At 45.8% G+C, this 20,521-nt stretch overlaps 1 long non-coding RNA gene across 1 annotated transcript; it reads left to right on the top strand.

The window, feature by feature from the left end:
- The first annotated feature begins 6,598 nt into the window (after positions 1 to 6,598).
- On the top strand, positions 6,599 to 19,011 carry LOC143824048 (uncharacterized). The gene is made up of 3 exons (XR_013226672.1): positions 6,599 to 6,678; positions 17,559 to 17,667; positions 18,238 to 19,011. It is a non-coding gene; the product is annotated as an uncharacterized LOC143824048 (long non-coding RNA).
- Positions 19,012 to 20,521: the final 1,510 nt, after the last annotated feature.

The following is a 20,521-nucleotide window of genomic DNA, read 5'->3' as shown; positions in this document are numbered from 1 at the left end:
CATGACGCATGCTATACAATAAATAAATCAGAGAAGAAAGATTGGACAATAGAGACGTATTTGAATGGGGAAGACCTGTGGGCCTGGATGCTAGTCTTCACTTGGGACCTGGGGATCCCGTGGAATTGTAGCTCATCTCCCGACTAAAGAGATCAGTTCCCCTGGAGGAAATGGCTACTTTGGAGGATGGACACTCCGCTGAGGTCTGTCCGCACCCCAAATCCTAGGTCCGCTCCCACCCAAACCTGGCAACTGTATAAGGCATTCCTTCCTAACCTGTGAATGAGCCAGAACTGATACCGAAGTTTCTCACAGGACTTGGTTGACGGTTCCCATGCGTTGTACACATCCTTTCATCTAGCCATTCCGGATTCCTTCCTCTCTCTCTCTCTCTCTTTTTCCTCCCAAGAATGAATTATTTTAGCAAACTTCTAAAGGAATGACAAGCGACTACTCTATTGTGCATTCAGTGTTTATGGGATGCCTATTAATGTGGAAAGGGCTTCTTTTTTTTCTCTTTTTTTTGAGGCTGTGAAAGTTGTTTTAATGAGGAGGAGCAGCTTAAAGGCCTTAACCATTTTTATGATTTAGTTAGTTCAATAAAATGGCTCTTAATTGCCCTGTACAGTGTATAAAACTGTCACGAAGAATTTTTTTTGGGGGGGGGGACCAAGGGAGGGGGGAAGGAGAAGGAGTAATGAAGGCACTGTCACATTCATGGATACAATGATTTCCCCGCCACTGCCAAAAAAACAAAACCAAACAAACATCATTGCTATGCGATGGGCTTCTTTGGATGGCACATTTGAAGTGTAAATATTTATTTGGAAAGCTCTTGAATTTCAAAAGTTCTTCCACAAAGGGAGCCTGTCTTCCCCCCCCTTTTCAAAATAGCATCTCTCTCTGCCTCCCCCCCCCCTTTCTATTTTGTTTTGAATTTAAAGGAAAGTGAATACCGTTAAAATTGTCTCTACTTTATCTCCCGCAGTCAGGCTAGGGACTTTTAGTATGTTAGCGGTGTCAGGATTGGCAACTCAACATGAGGTTTCCATCAGCAGGAGCAGAAGAGATGGCTTCACCATAGAGTTTTGCCAAAATCCTAGAGCCCACGCAAAGGGACGTGTTGTCACTTCCGGATACTTGTGGGAATGTTGAGCCATTCACGTGGCCCCCTTGAAAAACAAAACTCTTTCTTCCAGCTAGCGCTCAGAATAGGGGACAAGGAGCGCCCATTGTAGAATGTCACTTTCTGCAGGAACCGGAAGTGACATCATTATACCAAGCCCAAAGCTGGTATAGTTTACCCAAGACTGTACAGCTAAAACAGAGACTGATGTGAATCCTCCAACATAATGGTCGTACATTTAGTTTTTCCATTCCCTCCATTTTTCTCCCATCAGCTTTGGAACGGCTAGTGGGAAATGGTGGTAAGCAATGACCTAAGCATGAATTTGCAGAATGGGAGAAACTGGACATTCAAGGCTAGGCTTCAGAGTAGGGTTGCTAACCTCCAAGTAGTGACGGGAGATTTCCTGGAATTACAACTACTCCAGCCAACTGGGATCAGTTCCCCTGGAGACAACGTCCACTTTGGAAGGTGGACTCAATGGCATTCTACCCCACTGAGGACCCTGTCCCAAACCCCACCCTTATCAGGTTGCAGACCCCAAATCACCACGTATTTCCCAGTCTGGAGCTGACAACTATATTTCAGGGGCAGGCCACCATAAGGTTGTAAGAGCCCTGTGTGGTATCAGCCTTGTCATTCATTTGGAATAGCATCCCCTGACAAATGGCAAGCAGCCAGATGTTCCCAGGAGTCCCTCAGGCCTGGTGCAGACAACTCCCTTTCGTCTAACTCATGCCTGTCAACTTCGTTGGGCACCGAAAAAGTCTGATTTTTAAGAAGACAGAGGAAATATTCTCTCTATCCATTTTCTGCACTCAGTGGCACAAATCAGAATCCTTATATCGACATTGGTCTTCATTTCTTTAAGCCAGCCTTTCTCAACTTATTCAGGCTTTGAGAAACCCCAGAAGTGGCACGATTGTGCAGAATATGTTTGGGAAACAGAGCTGTGGACACACCCACCTGGCTACTGCATCAAGGTTGGTAGTCTCAGGCAGCAGGTGTTGGGAATACGCCTCCCATCTGGAAAAGTTGCCTCCAGCCAGTGCATAAAGCAGAGAACATCCTGTTCGGCTCATGGCGTCTTTAGTTCAAGATCTCTCTGGAGAAGGGTTCTTAGGTAGATGGGCTGGCAACTGGACTTGGCGTAAGGAACCTTCCTACGTTCATCATGCCTGCTGTTTGTGTGAACGCTCTGGGTGTTTAAGAATGGATGCTTTTTCAGCCCTGGCCCCCATCTGGTGGAATGTGCTCCTGGAAGAATGACGGGCCCTGTTGGAGCAGACACAGTTCCGCAGAGCTCTTCCGCCAAGCTTTTGGTTGAGGCCAGGCTGAAAGATGACCAGGCCCTTCCTCAAGGGCTCCCTGTAAGATCACCTCTGGAGACAGAGAAGAGCAGTGGAGAGAATGGAGGGTGGGGGGAGTTTTTCCGGCTGCGATCATTGGTTGTGGGTTTGTGGGCGAGGTTTTGTGCTTTTATCGTTGCTTCACTGTCGTTCGCCGCCGCAAGCCGCAGTTCAGGAGCGGCGGCCTAAGCATGCAATTATAAATTTATGAATTAATAAATAAACAGTGAAAGCACTTTGCAATTTCCTTCCTGCAGCCGTACTTGAACCTCCAGTGTCTCCCCCTTCCCGCCCCCCCCCCTCCACATCCCTCCAATTTTATTTGCCAATGTTAGGATTATTACATTTTGGCCGGGCTCCAGCCTTTTTGCACGGGCTTCAGCAGCAAAGAAATTAAAATGAAAAGAACTCTGTTAAGTAGCAAAATCTTCCGTAGCCGTCTCCGGTTAACTGGATCTGGTGTGGCAGCTGTCTCTTTGTGAGCGAGACGGGACATTGCTATTTGTTTTAAAGGGGGGGGGGGACCATAAGAATGTTTATGTTGTTCATTAATCCGAGGCAATTAATATTATTAGCACGTAGGGCGCATTCTCCAGGAGGTTATTATGTTAATGAATAGGGTATTGCGTGCATTCGTAAAAGCAATTAATCGCCTACCTCATGTGATTAAAAAAAGGTGTTCTCCTCCCATGCTCACATAACCTTCAATGTATAATTTTATACACCCCATAAATCCTTCTCCTTCATTACTTGCATTTAATGGATTATGAGTTTTAAAAAAGGCAAGCTGCTCCCCTAGGTTTCTCTCGGAAGACCGTGAAACTGAATTGAGGGATGACGTTTACCCAGGAGGAGGGGTAAGGACCACCAAGTATGTGTGTGGGTCGGGGGGGAGGGACAAGATTTCGGTGGATCGGAACACTTGGGGGGGCCCATGGGACGGGTGGCGTTGAGTCGTGTTTGTGTGAAGGGTGGTATTTGCTTGCTCATTTATTGGCCGCCTTCTTTCCTTCCTTGCAGAGCTCAAGGCAGCTTACAATGTATAAACCGAATGCGTAAAACAGAGTACATAAAATCAGGCAAAGCCAAGATTTTAAATCACAATTTAAGACTGCTTTAATCAAACCAAGCCCTCTTCTGCTGTCTCCTACAGACCAAAAGTTAGGGGACTAGGCTCACCTCCCTTGGGAGGCTGTCCCATCACCATGAGGCTGCCACTGAAAAGGCCTGGCAGGTGGACTTCTTTGGCCGGTGGGACAATCAGGAGGGCTTCTCCCCATGATCATCAGGAATATATGCCTCATTATTTTAAAAGTTCACCGTTGAAAACCAATGGTCAAGCCATTTTTGTTAGGGTTCTCCTTCCAGCTGAGGGTTGCTAGGCAACTAGGAGCAACAGGAAGGCCTATCTGATGTGCAATATGGCTATGTCACTGCTCTCATGACCTGGAAGTGACATCATCACTTCCTGGACAGTGGAGTGATGTTCTAGTATTTGGGCAAAAACACTTTGGTAAATTTGGCTTCTACTATAGACATTTTGCCCAAATACTATTGCATCATTCTGGCATCCCAAGTCTGATGACATCACTTCCAGGTCATGCGGGCAGTGATGTAGACAAGTTTCTGCCTATTGGATAGATTTTCCTCTTTTTCAGGGAGAGTTTCCACCACTGGCCAGCTGAAAGGTGGTGGAGAGGTGAGGCCTGTCCACCAGATGGTCGGGCCACCCTAATCCAGATTGTTTGGAAAAGATACCTCATCACTCATGTCAAAAGCCTGTGTGTTAATACCGGCCTACTTCATAAGGCTGAGGATTTCTAGGGCCTTATTTTCACATGCAGTGGAAGGGATGGGAGATGCGTCTTCTGACAAGGGAACTCTACCGAAAAAACTTGGCTGTATCCCCAAAGAGTATGGATGTGAATCCCTTTGGATCCGGCCTCAAGCCTGTGAAATTTATCTTACATATGCAATCCAACTAGGGTTGTTATTGCCGGGTGGGAAACTAGGGTCGCCATCACCAGGCAAGGGGTTGGAGTTGGGAGAGATCTCAGAGCAGGGTACAACACCATAGAGTCCGCCCACTAGAGCGGCCATTTTCTCCAGCTGGGAGTACTCTCGCCTCCACCCGGAAGTTGACAACCTGAAATGTAAACTCTGCTGCTGTCAAATGGCCCACACCTGTGTTTGAAACAGCTTTGAAGGACTTTTTGGCATGATTAGATGCCAGGATGCTGGAAAGTTCCACAAGCTCAGCTTCTCCATGTGTGTGTGTGCGTGTGCTTATTTTAAGCACATGTTCCAGGCAGTCGCGATGGCTTGTTGTCATGGGAAGGAATGTGCAAACTTCCTGATGCTGTGTTTGCATTGTTTAATGAATTAGTAACACATCTGCCATTAGAAATAAAATAACACAGATTAGTGCTGACAGGGATTAATTGGCAAACGTTCAAACGGTTGGGTAATGAATGCATTCTCCGCATTTATGCAGTTCAGCCCACTTTTCCTTCACACTACACAGAGCCCATCATTAGATGCGCAGTCATTAGGCACTTCTTCGGGACGCGGGTCAGTCTACCGACAGGTGTTCTTGCCAGGATTTCTTAATTGCTGTCCTTAATTCATTGTCACCATGAGTTTAAAGATCCGCCCAGCTGTGTGGGGCTTCAAGATGTCCTGAGGGGAGGAAGAAAGATGGCAGAGGAGGAAGTGAGGGCAGCCAAAGACCACAGAAGTGAAAGACTCTAGTACGATCGCTTATAGGGATCCTGGACTATCATACAGACATGTCACATAATTACAGTCGCTTGGACCCAACGGCGACTGTTCCTGCTTATTCTTTGGCCCAATGGCCTCCTCATTTTGCCACTATCAACTCTACTTGTGGGGGAGAGGTTGTGGCTCGGTGGTGGAGCCCCTGTGTGGCATGCAGAAGGCCCTGTGTTCAATCCCTGGATCTCTAGTTCAAAGGAACAGGTAGCAGATGGTCTGAAAGACTTCTGCCCAAGACCTGGAGAACTGCTTCCAGTAAGTAGACAGTACTGACTCTGAGGGACCAATGGTCTGTTCACGGGAACTGATGCCTAGTTTAAAAATAAAAATCACATTTTATTAAATACAAGCCCACCACAAATGTAAAAGAAAAGTCAAATATAATTTTCAAGCTCATGTATGCACAGACATATTTAATATTCTGAAAGAAAGAAAGAAAGAAAGAAAGAAAGAAGGAAGGAAGGAAGGAAGGAAGGAAGGAAGGAAGGAAGGAAGGAAGGAAGAAAGAGAAGGAAGGAAGGAAGGAAGGAAGGAAGGAAGGAAGGAAGAAAGAGAAGGAAGGAAGGAAGGAAGGAAGGAAGGAAGGAAGGAAGGAAGGAAGGAAGGAAGGAAGGAAGGAAGGAAGAAAGAAAGAAAGAAAGAAAGAAAGAAAGAAAGAAAGAAAGAAAGGAAGGAAGGAAGGAAGGAAGGAAGGAAGGAAGGAAGGAAGGAAGGAAGGAAGGAAGGAAGGAAGGAAGGAAGGAAGGAAGGAAGGAAGGAAGGAAGGAAGGAAGGAAGAAAGAAAGAAAGAAAGAAAGAAAGAAAGAAAGAAAGAAAGAAAGAAAGAAAGAAAGAAAGAAAGAAAGAAAGAAAGAAAGAAAGAAAGAAAGAAAGAAAGAAAGAAAGAAAGAAAGAAAGAAAAGCTTCTGGCAAGCTCATGAAAGACAAATAGAAGCACTGCATTGATTATGGGACTGGGGTTTTGCTGTTCAGAGTTCCTCAAAGCAGGTCAGCCAGGGGGGTGTAACACTTACCGGCGTTTTTCAGCTGTACGCACCGATTATGAAGTACAGAACTAATCTACACCGCTCCATCTGGCAGCTGGGAGGAAGAAAAGAAAAGCACTCCAGAACATTATTAATCAGTCGGAAGCTCTGTTAAGTACAGCGGCCGTAATTAGTCTAGAATGGAATTAAAAATTACATGCCGCATAAGGAAGTGGAGATGTCTTCCATTCTCTACCTCCGGGTTTGTCCAGTGATTATTAGTTTGGAGGCCAAATCACTTGCCGTACCTCTGTCTGCGTTCAGGGGAAGTTGGTGTCACCAGGAGTACAAGGGGAAGTTGGTGTCACCAGGAGTACACCGTTTGCTCCAGAGATTTCCTGCACATGGACTAATTCACTTGGGGGGGAAGGACAGTGGAAGATATTCACCTGCAGCAAACTTAGTAAGTGCTTATTCATTTGTTCCTTCATGCATTCATATGTCACTTATTTACTTATTTTTCCATCCTGTTTTTGTCCCTTTTGGGGGCATTTTGTTTTGTTTTGTCTCCCTGCGATATATCCTTGCTAAAAGCTAAAAGCTAAAACCTACCTTGCGAGGTCGGTTAGACTGAAGGAGTGTATACAATACATAGACATATTAAACATTTTATTTTAAGAAGGAATTTCCTTCCAGGCCAAATCGGGCCAGGAATCCTGGAGGGTTTCTTTTTTGTATTATTATTTCCTTTGGCCATAGAGCAGGAGTCACTGGGGGAGTGCAGGGGAAATTAGCTGTGAACTCCCTGCATTGTGCAGCGGGTTAGACTAGATGACCCTTGAGGCCTAATCTCTAAAAGATTTCCAAGTTCTTGAAAATATGTCAATATGTAATCGTTGTCTATTTTCCATCGGTTCAAATGCTGAAATGGTCGTAAACTCCATTAGATTATGGAAGGTGGGCATTTAGCTCTCCAGTGTGATGTTATAGCAAAAGGAAAGGCCCACCTATATCACCACGGCTAACTCTCCGTAACAGAGGAAATAAAAGAAATAATAAAAAAGCTACTCACTGATTCAATGAAAACAATGGTATGAGATAGAAAAACAATGGGAAAAGAGTTTAAAAATCCAAGAAATAGTGAGGAGAAAGAAATCAATTAAGAAGTGCCATGAAGGCTCTGGAATGTATTGTAAACACACACACTCTCACACACACACACCTTTAAATATCCTAGAAACACTAAGCATAACTTAATGCATCAGTGGAAAAAAATAAATGAATAAAATAGAAGTACTTGGATTCAGAGAAAGCAGTGAGGGAGGAGGTGGCATCTCTTCAAGAAAGTGAAAAAAAAAACAGAATATGCTTTCCTCTCCCCCCCCCCCCAGTTGACATTTTGGGGAAATAAGTCTGAGATTTATGACGAGATGTTACAGTTGTAGGATTCTGTTGTGATGAGACTGGAGTTTCTTTTTTCCATTCTTAAGGTATCAAGCTTTACACACACACGCGCACACACACACGCACACAAAATCCCATTTCTGCCCCCAGAAAGGTTCAAAATGGCACCCCAGAAGGCGCGTTAAGGTTGTGTCTTTGCCTGTCTCTCCGAATATAACACTTGTCAAATAATACCAATGACCCTTGGACATCTCTCAGTTCCTTCCAGGAAGGGAAGGGGGGGGGGAGAAAACCACACAAATGAAAGCGCCAGATAGACACACTTTGTACATAATGTTTTTCCCAGCCAAACAATCAACCTTAGCTGTCCACCCCAACGAAACTCATCACGCTGACTGAAAGAATTCTGATTTCCTGTAAAAACAAAACAGAAGCCGGCCTGGCTTTAGCTGGTCTTCTTTCGAGCAAAAGAATCATGCTGGTGGTTCGTATCCAGGAGCAATTTGAGAGGGCAGATGAAGGAAGCTAATTTAAAAGGCTCCGTGGATGTATGGCTTGTTTAACGGCTATCGAGGTTGACTCTGGGGCGAATGGAAGCAGCTCGCCATCTTGAACCTCCAATTTATGATGGCTCAATAGTTACTTGAGAAGGTTTTTTTTTTATTATTATTATTGCATGTAGGAAACGAATGCTGGGTGCTGTTTCAGATCAGGCAGAGGTCATTTGTATTTGACAATTGTACGGAGGAGATGATTTGAAAATATCTGGAAATTCCTAATTGGAATATGCTAACTACATTTCTCCTCTGATGCCCCTACAAGATATTCTTCTTGTGCTGGGAAATCTTGTATGTTCTAACAATCTCCAGGGGTTTCCCAATGATTCGTGCATTTCGAGGCTGAGCTGATTTGAGAATTTAACTCCAGCTGTATTCCAGTTGTCGCTCAGAGGGCTGCTGGGTCATTCCTGATAACCAGCGAGGGATGTGAGGGGCTAACTGGGAGCGGGAGTGAGGCCTAACTGGCTCACTTCTGACATGACCCAGAAGGGACGTCCTCACACAGTGACGTTGAGAGACTCTGGCATTTGGGCAAAAACTCTATGGTAAATTTGGCTTCTACCATAGAGTTTTTGCTCGAATAACAGAGCACTGACTCAACTTCACCAATGGGATGATGTCACTTCTGGAAGTTAATGGGAGCGCTAGGTTAGTGGGCATGCCAATGAGCAGCCAGAGGCAAGTGGCCTAGACCACATGAGGTTTGGCCGTGAGTGTCGTGGGTGCAAGGGATCATGACTCATGATTCATGGCTCTGGCTACAGCACCTGGGGCTCCAGGAACCATGGGGCCCGTAGTACGTACTACATCACGGTCCTCTTAGAGCTCTCTCGGCCTCACCTACCTCACAAGGTGCCTGTTGTAGGAAGAGGATGGGAAAGTGATTGGAAGCCACTTTGAGACACTTGAAGCCTGTCGGAAGCCCTTTGGCCAGTCACAGTTCTCTCACAGCTCTCTCAGCCTCAATGACCTCACAAGGGTGTCTGTTATGAGGAGAGGATTATAAGCTGCTTGGAGACTCCTTTGGGTAGTAAAAAGCAGCGTACAAAAATGAACAACAGATGAGCTGCAACTCATGTCCCAAGTTCACTCCCTGTTGCTGGTGACCTCCTCCCCAAACTTTGGCAAGATCTCCCACTGCCATTTTGAAAAGGGGTTTAGAATCCCAAACTCCCCTGTAATCATTTGCATTGAAAATCAGAGTTGAAAAATAAGGCTTTTAGAAACTTTTAATTTCTATTTAATTATGAGAATTTCACTTCAGGGTTTTTATCTGATTTAAAAGAATAATTAAAATTAAGTACGGCTGGACTGATTTTTCACAGTGTTTCTGCCCGTCCTTTAGGACTTAAAATAACAGTAAATTATTTGTGTCTGGGGGTGATCTATATGTAAATTCCATTAAGAATGGAATTTTGTTTTAGAGAAATTCAGATTATGAAAATGACACTGGTGCCTTGAACGTCAGCAACCTAATACATGCATTGGTTGTTACCATTACTTCTCTTAATGTCCTCAATTAAAATAATTTAAAATAGTACAATAGATAAGCAAGATCAATTAATTTTATAAGATGATCAAAGGAATGTAGTTTTGCATTGTAAACGCTGCAAATGTGATAATGGCTTTATCAGGCGGGAAAATAATTTGAAGTAGCTTAAACCTTATTCATTTTTGCTCCAGGGGCTTTTATTTATAGCTAATCAAATGGTCTTTTGTATTTGCTAAGTTAGAATTTTTTCTGATCTTGCGCATTAATTTTACAGAGTAAATTTCAGACACTTTTTTTTTAAGTAGCATGAAAGTCTCACTGGGTTGTGATTACAGGGTCACGTATAATCAAGGAAAATTCCCTATATTAGCATTACTGTGAATTGCGCTATGTTTACATTCTGTTTCGAAGGAGGCCTAGTTGAAATGTCTTACTAGTCAGGCTGCCAACTCCCGTGAAATTCTGGAGATTTGGGGGGTGGGGAAGGGGTAGAATGTCATAATGTCCATCCTTACATTAATACTTGGTCCATCAAGGTCAGTTCCATTAGCTCAGACGGGAATAAGGTCTTTCCCATCATCTACTGCTTGGTCCTTCTAACTAGAGATGCCAAGGATTGAACCTGGGGCCTTCTGCATGCCAAGCAGAGGCTCTTCCACTGAGTCACAGCCCCTCTCCAAGAAAACTGATCTTTGCTGCCTGGTGACCAGCTGTCATCCCAACTAAGGAAGTGGGTGTAGATGAATTGTTATTGTTGATGAAGTACGCCTCTGGTAAAGGGACCTGTAGCATGGCCACTGATGGCCACCACCAATGAAAGATGGCTTTGAGTTTTAGAGCATCTTTTGGATGTGGGAGCAAGACTAGAACCAGAAATGTTCAAGAGATACAAGCTCATTTAGTATCTGTTAAAACCTCTGAATCCCAGTGCTAGGAGGCATCATCAGCTTTGTTCTCTATGCCCTGTTGTTGGGCTTCCTAGAGGAACTGGCTGGCCACTGTGAGAGACAGGATGCTGTTCTAAATGGCCCTCTGGACAAACAAGGATGGTTTTAGGTTCTTATGAAGACCTCAGCCTCTGTGCCTTGTTGTTGGACATCCAGAGGAACTGATTGGTCATGGTGTGAGACACAGTGTTGGACTAGAAGGACCCCTGGTCTGGTCCAGCAGGGCTCTTCTGATATTCTTATGAAGACCTCAGCCTCTGTGCCCTGTAGTTGGGCATCCAGAGGAGCTGATTGGCCACTGTGCTGAGACAGGATGCTATTCTAGATGCTAGGATGACAGGATGCTATTCTCAGAACTACCTGCACACCCACAGTGACCCCAATTTCATGCCCAAGTTACCCCCCCCCCCCAAAAAAAAAAACCCAGATTCCACCCAGGTCTGGAGGAAATTCAGCTAGCATCCCACAGTGGCAATCAGCACTTCCCTGGGTATGCAAGGAAGGGCCACAAGAGACAAAAACTGGCACGTCCATCAATCTCTGCCTGAGGTATCTAATGCAAGAGGCCAGCTAAGATCCTGGCATAATGCATGTGCTGTTCATTCAATAATTATGGCTAAGTACATGGCCCAGCCAAAGCTCAAGTGTTCCCCAGCTTACGTGGGCAGATTGTCCTTGAGGGACAGCGTCAGTAAATTTCACAATGGTACACAGGAAGAGAAGATTAATAGGGCAGGGTAGAGGTTGCTGATTGTGTGGCTGACTCTTCTGTGAGCCTTGGGGCTCTTATTAAATGGCAGTCAAAAAGAGAAAGAACAGAGCAATGCTTCCTTCCTCAGAGGCTGTGTAGCACAAGGAATGCTCCCAATTCTTTCATCTCTGTCTTCCCTTCTTGCCTGATTGAAAATGTCACATCCTTAGCCACCAGGGCAGCTAAGAAAATTTAAGTTTTCATCTTGGGGAGGATGGGTATGATGCAACCTTTTTCTACCCTTGGCATGTAGAGGAGCCCCTGAAATATTTTCCAGGCTTTGAGAAACCCCCGAACTATACAGGAAGCGATGTAAGATGGCCATGCCTCCATGTTATGCCCAAGGAGGACTGGGGGAGAGAAAGGAGACAGTTTGAGGCAGGACTAGGCATCCAGGCTCTGCCCCTTTTCTCAGCCATGATAACCATGTGAGAACAGCACCCCTGGATCCATGGAAGTGGCCGGCTACCTTCTTTCACAGCTATGCTGGGAAGACCTCATGGCCAAGTCCATTAAGTTAGGATATAGGGCAGCCTTTGTCAACCTGTTGACCATGGAGGAGACCTGAAATGAATTTCGAGGACCCCCGGAAGTGATGTCAGATGGCCACCCTCCCTGACATGCCCCCAAAAGTGGCATAAACAGCCACACCCTTGGCCCGTCTTTTATGCCTTCCTCTCACCTTTACTACAGCTACAGTGGCCTAGCCTCATGTAGGCTGGAGAAAAGGTCAGAAGCTGAGAAGACAGTCTGGACTCCCCACAACTGATCCCCCCACCTTTGATTTTTACACTCACAGACTACCCACAAGCCCAGTTCCCTAGCTTATGACCAAGTTCATTAGGCAGGAGAGGAAAGGCCACGGACCCCCTCTGGAACTCCTACAGACCTCCAGGGGTCTGCGGAGCCCTGCCTGGGAATCCACGATGGAGGGGAAGGGCCAGGGAGCTCTAAGGAGCCCTGTGTAAGAATCCAGATCCCAAAGCCGCTGTTTCCTCCAGGCGATCTGGAGAAATCGTCTGGAGGCTGCCTGCAAGAGTGGTTGGCATCTCCAGGAGCCACCTGGAGGCTGGCAACCCCAGACAGGAGTTCTGCCTTGCCAGCAGCCCCCGCCGAGAGCCGAGGCGGTCACGTGTCCACCTCCAGCCCGTGTTTGTGCTGAGACTCTGCACTTTATCTGCAGCTTAATTCCATTTGGGCTATTACATAATTAAATTGAGACTCGAATCGCACATTTTAAAAGATTATGTGGCCATATGTACCTTGAACGGGGGCCAAGGCTTCAAAGAGAGCTCTTTTAATGATGCCGTTCTATTAAGCTTGTTAAGTTGTCCTTTTTTATTTTTCTTTTTTTTGGGGGGGGGGGGTTGAGTAAGAAGCCGGGGCGGGGGGGGGGGGGAGAAAAACAGTGAAGAATATGACCAAACCATTAACGGATTCCTATGATCCAGACATGGAGTCTTTCTCTGTACAGTTCCCCCCTCTCCCCCAAAAAAACCCCAAAAAGATTTGCTTGAAGACCCTACAACACGGCATCGTGACGTCAAACCTCTCGTCTCTTCCCTCTGCCAATCCTTCGCCCGGCAGCCCGTCCACCTTGGAGGATGTAAATGGAAGCTGCGGAGGGGGGCTTTTTATCAAATCACACTCTTAATTAGGTTTTAGCGGAATGCTTTATAGTCGATGTTTTGTTGAATAATTTAATTAGGGAACGGGGCACCTGACTGTCGGAATGAGCCAAATTAGGCCATGTTTAATCGCCGTGCTGTTCAAACAACTGGCGGTGGCAATTCCGCACTCTTTGTAATCTCTCTTTCGGTGCCTGGATGCCACTGTTGCGCTTTGCGCCCCCGGCTGCCGGGCCACACTGTGGGGTGCGCTGTGTTTACAGGAAACGGGACTGAGCGGTGCCTTCGGAAGCTAAATGGCCAGGCTCCTGCTGCAGGGAGAGATTCATTCGATGAGGCGTTGAAGCCTTCCCCCGTGTGCAGGCCCTCCTGTTACATGGAAGGGAATTAAAACGGGCCAAAGGGACAGTTGCACAGTCATCCTGTTGGAGAAGAAAAAGAATGGTTGTTTTTTTGTTGGTACTCCACTTTTCTCCACCTTTAGTCACAAGGTGGCTCACAATTGCCTTCCCTTCCTCTCCCCACAATGTGAGTGAGGGTAAGAGAGTTCTGACAGAACTGAGACTGGCCCCAGGTCATCCAGCAGGCCTCATGGGTCTCAAAGGGCCTTTCCCTTCCTTTCCCCACAAGTATCGATGCCTCGGCTTTCAAAAGTTTGTAATACTTTGGCTCAATGCCTTCTCTAGAATGGGCAGAGCGTGTGAACAGCCCTTGTGGCCCATGTTCTCACAAGCCTTTGGAGAAAGATGGAGAGAACCCTTCTGTTTTCCCTTTGGAAGACGGGGAAATCTGGGTGGCTTGAGAATGAGCCAGAGGATTTTGAAATCTTCCACAGTGGAGATCAGGCTGACATTGCCTGCCAATCTCATCCTCCGTCATCCCAATTAGTTTTCATCTGTTTTCCGCATAACAAACTTAAGCATCACTGAGCACTGATGGGCCGTGAAAGCTTCCGTATGCCTTCCTTAGCCCCCGTATGTGCAGTGCGCGTGTGTGTGCGCTCTCTTCCGACTTCTGCTCCAACAATGTGAGGAAATTCGGCGTACAGCAGCCCTTTGGCTATTCTCACTCTTGAGGCTGCCAGTCTGCGTCTCCAAAAACAGGTGGGTGGTCAGCCTCCAAAAAGGAAAAAATATTGGTCAGCCTCCACAATTTGGGAAGCATGGCTGTGGACACGCCCACCCAGGGCCCCATCCCTTCCCACCCCCTCCAAGCCCATCTCCACCCATTTTTTGGGGGGAGGGGCGGTCAACATGACCATATATGGTCATATCGCCCAATAAATGTTTAACAAACTGAAAAACACATTAAAATTAATTAATTTTCATCCATTTGGGAAGCAAAATGGCTACCCGTTCAAATTATCCATTGAGTTTCTTTTTTCCCCCAAAACAGTGGAGCTATTGGGGGGGGGGGGGAAATGACCACAAGACAAACAATACTGCCAAGCAGAAGAATACCTGCCGTTCTTAAATTTAAATTCTTATGCATCGGACATGCACCTACCTGTTTTGGCAAAGGCCGGCCTGGGTATCATTTTCTCCACGGTTCCCTTAGACGAGTCGGACGGGGACGCACACCCACCCCACCCCACCCCACCCTCACCCCCCTGAGTCATTATCTGTGCTTAAATGCAGAGATCATCATAAACAGTCCTCTGTTTCCATTTACTTTACTGAGGTCAAAGGATGAGGTTGCTTTATGGGGTTATTTTGCCATGTATCACTTGAGACAGTACAATAGAACAGCGGCTGGGAATGGCTCTGCTCACCTCTCCATTTATTAGCCTTGTCAACTCGGGGAGGATTCTCTCCCCCCCCCCCCCCCCAACCAACATTGTGAAAGGCCCATCAGCAATGAATCAGTGAAGTGAAGACGACAGTTGATTTGTGAATTCAGATTATATAAAGTGACTGAGCTTCAGCGGAGTGTGTAGATAAAGCAACTGTCATGATAAGGTGGCATATGCAATTCCCCACCACCAAATTTATGGCGCATTTGAGGAAAATCATCCTATTTGAGAACGCCATAAATTTGAAATTGAATATTACTTATACACCTTGAATGTTGATTTATACTTTGAATATTTTTTTAATGGGGGAGGCTAAAGCGTCATCGATTCGCCCCTGATGAATCTCTTTGGCAAAGGGTCCTTTTGGACTTTCAAGAGCGGGAGGGAGAAAAGATCCACCGGGTGGGTGAGCAGCAACTGATATTTTATTCCAAACCCGAAGTGGCATATTATTTCAGCACTGAAACGTAATATATATCTTTCCGGAGATTGCCGCGTGATGGACAGAATGACAAAGGCACCGGTTTTGATGGGCTCGAGGTAGACCTTGGCTTTTGCACAGGGAAGGAGGGGAGGGGAGGGAGGGAACCGTAATGAGATGCATAAATACTCTTCCCTGGCTGGTTGTCCGTGGAACTGGCTGGGCCTTGGGAGAGAGAAACGCATTTGCAAGTCTTTAATATGGGAAATGTCGGCGCCTCGGTCACACCGAAAGCTCACCCCCATGAGGGGAAGCCAAACCCTTGGCCGGTTATTTAGATTCCTCCCAACTGCACCACCTGCGAGGTTTCGTTTAAAGGACAGGACGACGTGAGGCGAAATGGTTCCCGGGGTGATTTCATTTTAAAATATGGAAAACATCACGTTTTATGCGCGCATTGAGAAAATAAGGATCCGGCCAGCAATGGGATTGCACACACATCCAAATGATGGGCCAAGATTGCATCTATTTTTCACCTTCTCATAGAATCATAGAATCATAGAATCATAGAGTTGGAAGGGGCCATACAGGCCATCTAGTCCAACCCCCTGCTCAACGCAGGATCATAGAATCATTGAGTTGGAAGGGGCCATACAGGCCATCTAGTCCAAGCCCCTGCTCAACGCAGGATCATAGAATCATTGAGTTGGAAGGGGCCATACAGGCCATCTAGTCCAACCCCCTGCTCAACGCAGGATTAGCCCTAAGCTCTGGCTGCTAGGGTTGCAAACCTTTGGCTGGGACCTCTAGTTCTGCTGTAATTACAGCTCATCTCCAGACTAAAGAGCTCTATTCCCCTGGAGAAAATGGCTGCTTTGAAATGTGGACTCCATAGCATTCTAGTCTACTGCAGTTTCTCTCCGCTCCAAATCCCGCCCACTCCCAGCTCCACCCCCAAAATCTTCAGGTATTTCCCAACCCTGAACTGGTGGCCATATTCCACAAACTATAGCCAAGCTCTGCCCTCCCCAAATCGCCAGGAATTTCACAACTGCAAGTTGGCAACTCTGTCAACTAAACTGGCCACCGTCCAGGGAGGAACATGAGGTCGCCTGCAATTATTTGCAACTGGCTGCCAGGCTAGGGAGCAAATTCTATGGTAGTATACCTTCCCAGCCTCCCTGGGCTCTGCCCCAACTCTTCAGGAATTTGCCAGCCTTCCAATGGCGACCGTGCAGGTGGCCAGAAAGACATATTTTGCCCATTCTGTTAGACATCCATTTCCTGGCACTCCTGAAACAGCGAAATACTTTGTGCTTTGAAGATGGCAAGAGAAGACAGCGGCAACCTCAGTTTAAGGATCGGTGGGGCCCATAGTGCCAGTTCCAGTTTAAAGATTTGCAGAGCCTTAGCAGAACACAACTGATGCTGCTACTTGGGCTCGTAACAGCAGAAGACCCTTCCTAGAGATAGTTTGAACTTTAGAAGCACCTGACAGCTTCTTCTTCTTTTAGTTCTGGTGGCCCACAAGTCACATAAGTATGACAATCACAATGTGAAGTCCCCTAACCCGGCCTTTCTTAACATTTTGAGAAACCCCTGAAACCTTCTTCAGGCTTCGAGAAACCCCAGAAGTGGCGCGATCGTTCAGAATACGGTTGGGAAGCAGAGCTGTGGGCACGCCCACCTGAGGCCCCTCCCCTTCCCACCCCCTCCAGTCCCATAATTGGCCATCTGGGGAGGGGTGGATGGTCGACATGACCATATATGGTCATTTATCAGATGACATGACCATATATGGCCATGTCATCTGATAAATGTTTAACAGAATTAAAAAATATATAAAAATTAATTGGCTCCCACCCATTCGGGAAACCCTGACTGAGAAACCTTGCCCTAACCACACAGCACTACAGGATCACATAGGATGTGCTATATGTGGTACTAGGACAAACCACTTTTGGACAGTAGGTCCAACTAGGTCTTCCTGTGAAGTTCTGGAGCTGTTTTAGCATAAGTAGATGAGCAGGCCCTTCTGATTCTATCTCTCTTTTTTATGGGTCAAAAGCTTCTTCTTCTTCTTTTTTTGGACGGGGGAGGATCCCTTTCATGTGAATACCTGAAAGTTTATTGCCTTGACTTGGATGACCTCATCTGCTAAAATGAAGTCATTCCTTGAGCCCTGGAAGTCAAGCCTTCATTCCGAGGAATTAATCACCTCCATCCAGGGCCTTCCCTCAGCACCTTATCTCTCGCCTAGCGAGGAGCAGAGGCAGCTATAAACTTGACAGCCGCACGATAGCCTCCTGTTCTCCCTGTTATGCTAACATTATTTATTTTCCTGACAGAGGGAGAGAAAGCAAAGCGGCTTCCAAGGAAAGCTTCCAACTTCGCTACTGGAGAAAACCCAGTTTGACATCGGTTTCTGACTTGGGGATTACACCGTTTCCAATCAAGGTATTTGAAAGCAAAGCATGGCTTGGCAGTGAACTTTCTGCTTTCTTTTCCTTTCTCAGAGAGAGAAGTGGGGAACAGAGAGAGAGAGAGAGAAAGAGAGAGAGACGCTATGAACTCTGCCAACTAGGAATGCTTACTGCATAATTGCTCCAGCGGCCTTTTCATCCCGAGCTATCGAAGGACTCATAAACATTCCAATTAGGCGGGCAATTAAAATGAGAAAGAAGCCCTCCTGAATTATACAGCAGTTGGAGGCAGCTCTGCCTTTTTAGTTGTCAGCCAGTGAAAGCTTTTTATTGCCTCTTGGAACTGAAGGGGGTGAAAGAATTAAGTGAAACAGGGAGGATGCTGGAGAACGTCCCCCCCAGTGAAGGGACGAGGCCTTTCTCCATGCGGCTGACAGGGAGCCATTAGAAAGCCTCGGAAAGCTTTGTTATGCTAAGAGGTGGACATTTCTTTCTTTCTTTCTTTTTTTAAAAAAAGAGCAATCTAGAAGAAGCTATTGACTTGTTCTATTTCCCCCCCTTCTTAAACAACAACAAGCAACACCCTTAATTTGTATCGCTTTAGGGACATCTCAAGCCTAAGGCTGAAGGGCCATGTGAACCAGTAACCCAGCTTTGACGTCAGCTAAGGCAGACGGTGCGGGATGGAAGTTACAGAGAGTTGGATCTAGGAGACCAGAGACTTCAGGTTCGGACCCCCATTCTCCTATAGAATCTGGCTGGATGACACATGAACACATGAAGCTGCCTTCAATGGATTCGGACCGTAGGTCCGTCAAAGGCAGTGTTGTCTGTCAGACTGGCAGCTGCTCTCCAAGGTCCTGTCAGCTGCCCCAGGGTCTATTTAAACTGGAGAAGCCAGGGATTGAACCTGGGACCTTCTGCATGCCAAGCAGATGCTGCAGCACTGAGCCACAGCCCCTGACATTGCATCAGGTCAAGATGCTCAGCTGGTAAAGGGTTGTTGGGAGGATAAAACTAAGGAGAGGAGAATGATGCAAGGGGCTTTGACTCCCCAAGGCGGGGGCAATAGTGGAGACGGTGTCCTGGGAGAATTTCAGATCTGCTGAGGTCCACCCCACAAATCTCTAGGAGGCACCCCTATGAGTCCCTCTTGCAGTCCACAGCAGAAGAATCCAGAATTCGGTTTACCTTCTTATCCACACGTACTTCAAGGTCATCTGCTGCGTTGGAGTTCTCCTACTTGGAAACAGTCATCCGGACATGAGGCATGTGCTAGTGACAGCCTCTTTGGGCGCATGTTCAGCGGGAAGCAAGGTGTTGCATTCCATTGGGATGCTACATAGGCAATAGAACGGCATGGCAAAAACCTGCATGCGCCAAGTATAGGTGATCTAAACTGGATCTAAATTAACTGCTTACCAAAATAATAATAAAGATATAAAGAGCTTGGATTCTACCCGATCTAAAACAATATAAAAAATGTCAGCAATAATATATCATCTTCTACGTCTTTTTAAAAATCGTTTTTATAATGGAGCAATGTATTGGGTACCTTTTCCTGTTATATAATGTCACTTCTCTTTATTATTAATTTTTTTTTAAAAAAAGATTTATCTGGAGATGCTAGGGATTGAACCTGGGACTCCTGCCGGCCAAACAGAGGCTCTTCCGTGGCCCCTCCCCCCCAGGCACATATCTTTTTCATATGGAGCTTCAAAACATATTAAAGCATAAACACATGGACCTGCTTTTGACTGGTTTATCCAGAGCACTGGTTTATCCAGGTCAATTTTGTCTACTCTGGCAGCAGCTCTCCACGCCAGGGTCTTTCTCATCACCCGTGACCCCTTAACTGGAGATGCAACGGATTAGACCTGGACCCTTCAACAAACAGGTGTTCTACCACTCAGCCCAAACTGTTCCCTCAGTATCTGCTTTCAGGTTATCCTCAAACCCATCTCAGCAGTGAAGTGCAGAGTACAAGATCAGATCAATGAGCCGGTGATGTTAATTAATTAATCAATCAATCAATTAAAGATCACTTCCCCCAAACTCAGAACTTTTCACATGCCTTCCAAATCTAAACATTGGAAGCAATCCTAAATAAGAAGCTGTATCTTTTCTTCACAGCATCTTCTTGGGTTCTTAATTTGCCTCACATGTTTCTAAGCTACGCTTTGTAAGATCTACTAATGGACCGTTATAAAGTACAGCATCTATTACCTGCTCAGATTGCTTTTGGCAATCTTTTTTTTTTTTTTAACAAAAACAAAATCCCTTATGTTTGTATTTTATTATACCTGATCACCTTGTCGGGTCTGTTTTCCCTCCCTCCTCCCCCCCCTCTCGAAATAAAAGATAACAGGAAATACGCTTTTCTAGTTCTCTGTTTCTCAGCATATGGCTCTGATTTGGACCACTATAAAAAACATTCTGTTGGAAAGCACTCCCCATTGATACTGCAGGAGAGCAAAACATGGTTATCGAGCCGGAGAGCTAATTGTTTGGTTTGCTTTGTTTTCATCATCATAGAGGAGAAATTCTTGTGACAACCATAGAAATAACAGTTTGATTTTTTTTTCAAAAAAAAAATTATTTGGACCTTCTTTCCTCCTTCCTCAGTACTGGAAATATACTGCTGAGATCTCAGGAAAAAACGAATTACATCATGCAAACCCAGCTGCATTTTAAGTGCCAGAACCAGAGGAACCACTTAAAATAATTAGGAAATCTTGAAGCAAGTGTTTGTGAGGTGTTGGCTCACCATCCCAGATTGCTCTCTTTCTCTCTCTCTCAAATATATTTCTAGCATCAAACTAAGAAGATTCAACCTTGAATAATTAGCTACTAGCTGGGTATGTTATTTTTGTTTGTTTGTTTGCAGT

This window comes from Paroedura picta, chromosome 14, assembly GCF_049243985.1.
Source record: "Paroedura picta isolate Pp20150507F chromosome 14, Ppicta_v3.0, whole genome shotgun sequence".
NCBI lineage: Eukaryota > Metazoa > Chordata > Lepidosauria > Squamata > Gekkonidae > Paroedura > Paroedura picta.
Note: the sequence above shows the minus strand (reverse complement) of the source record. Positions and strands in the feature narration are given on the sequence as shown.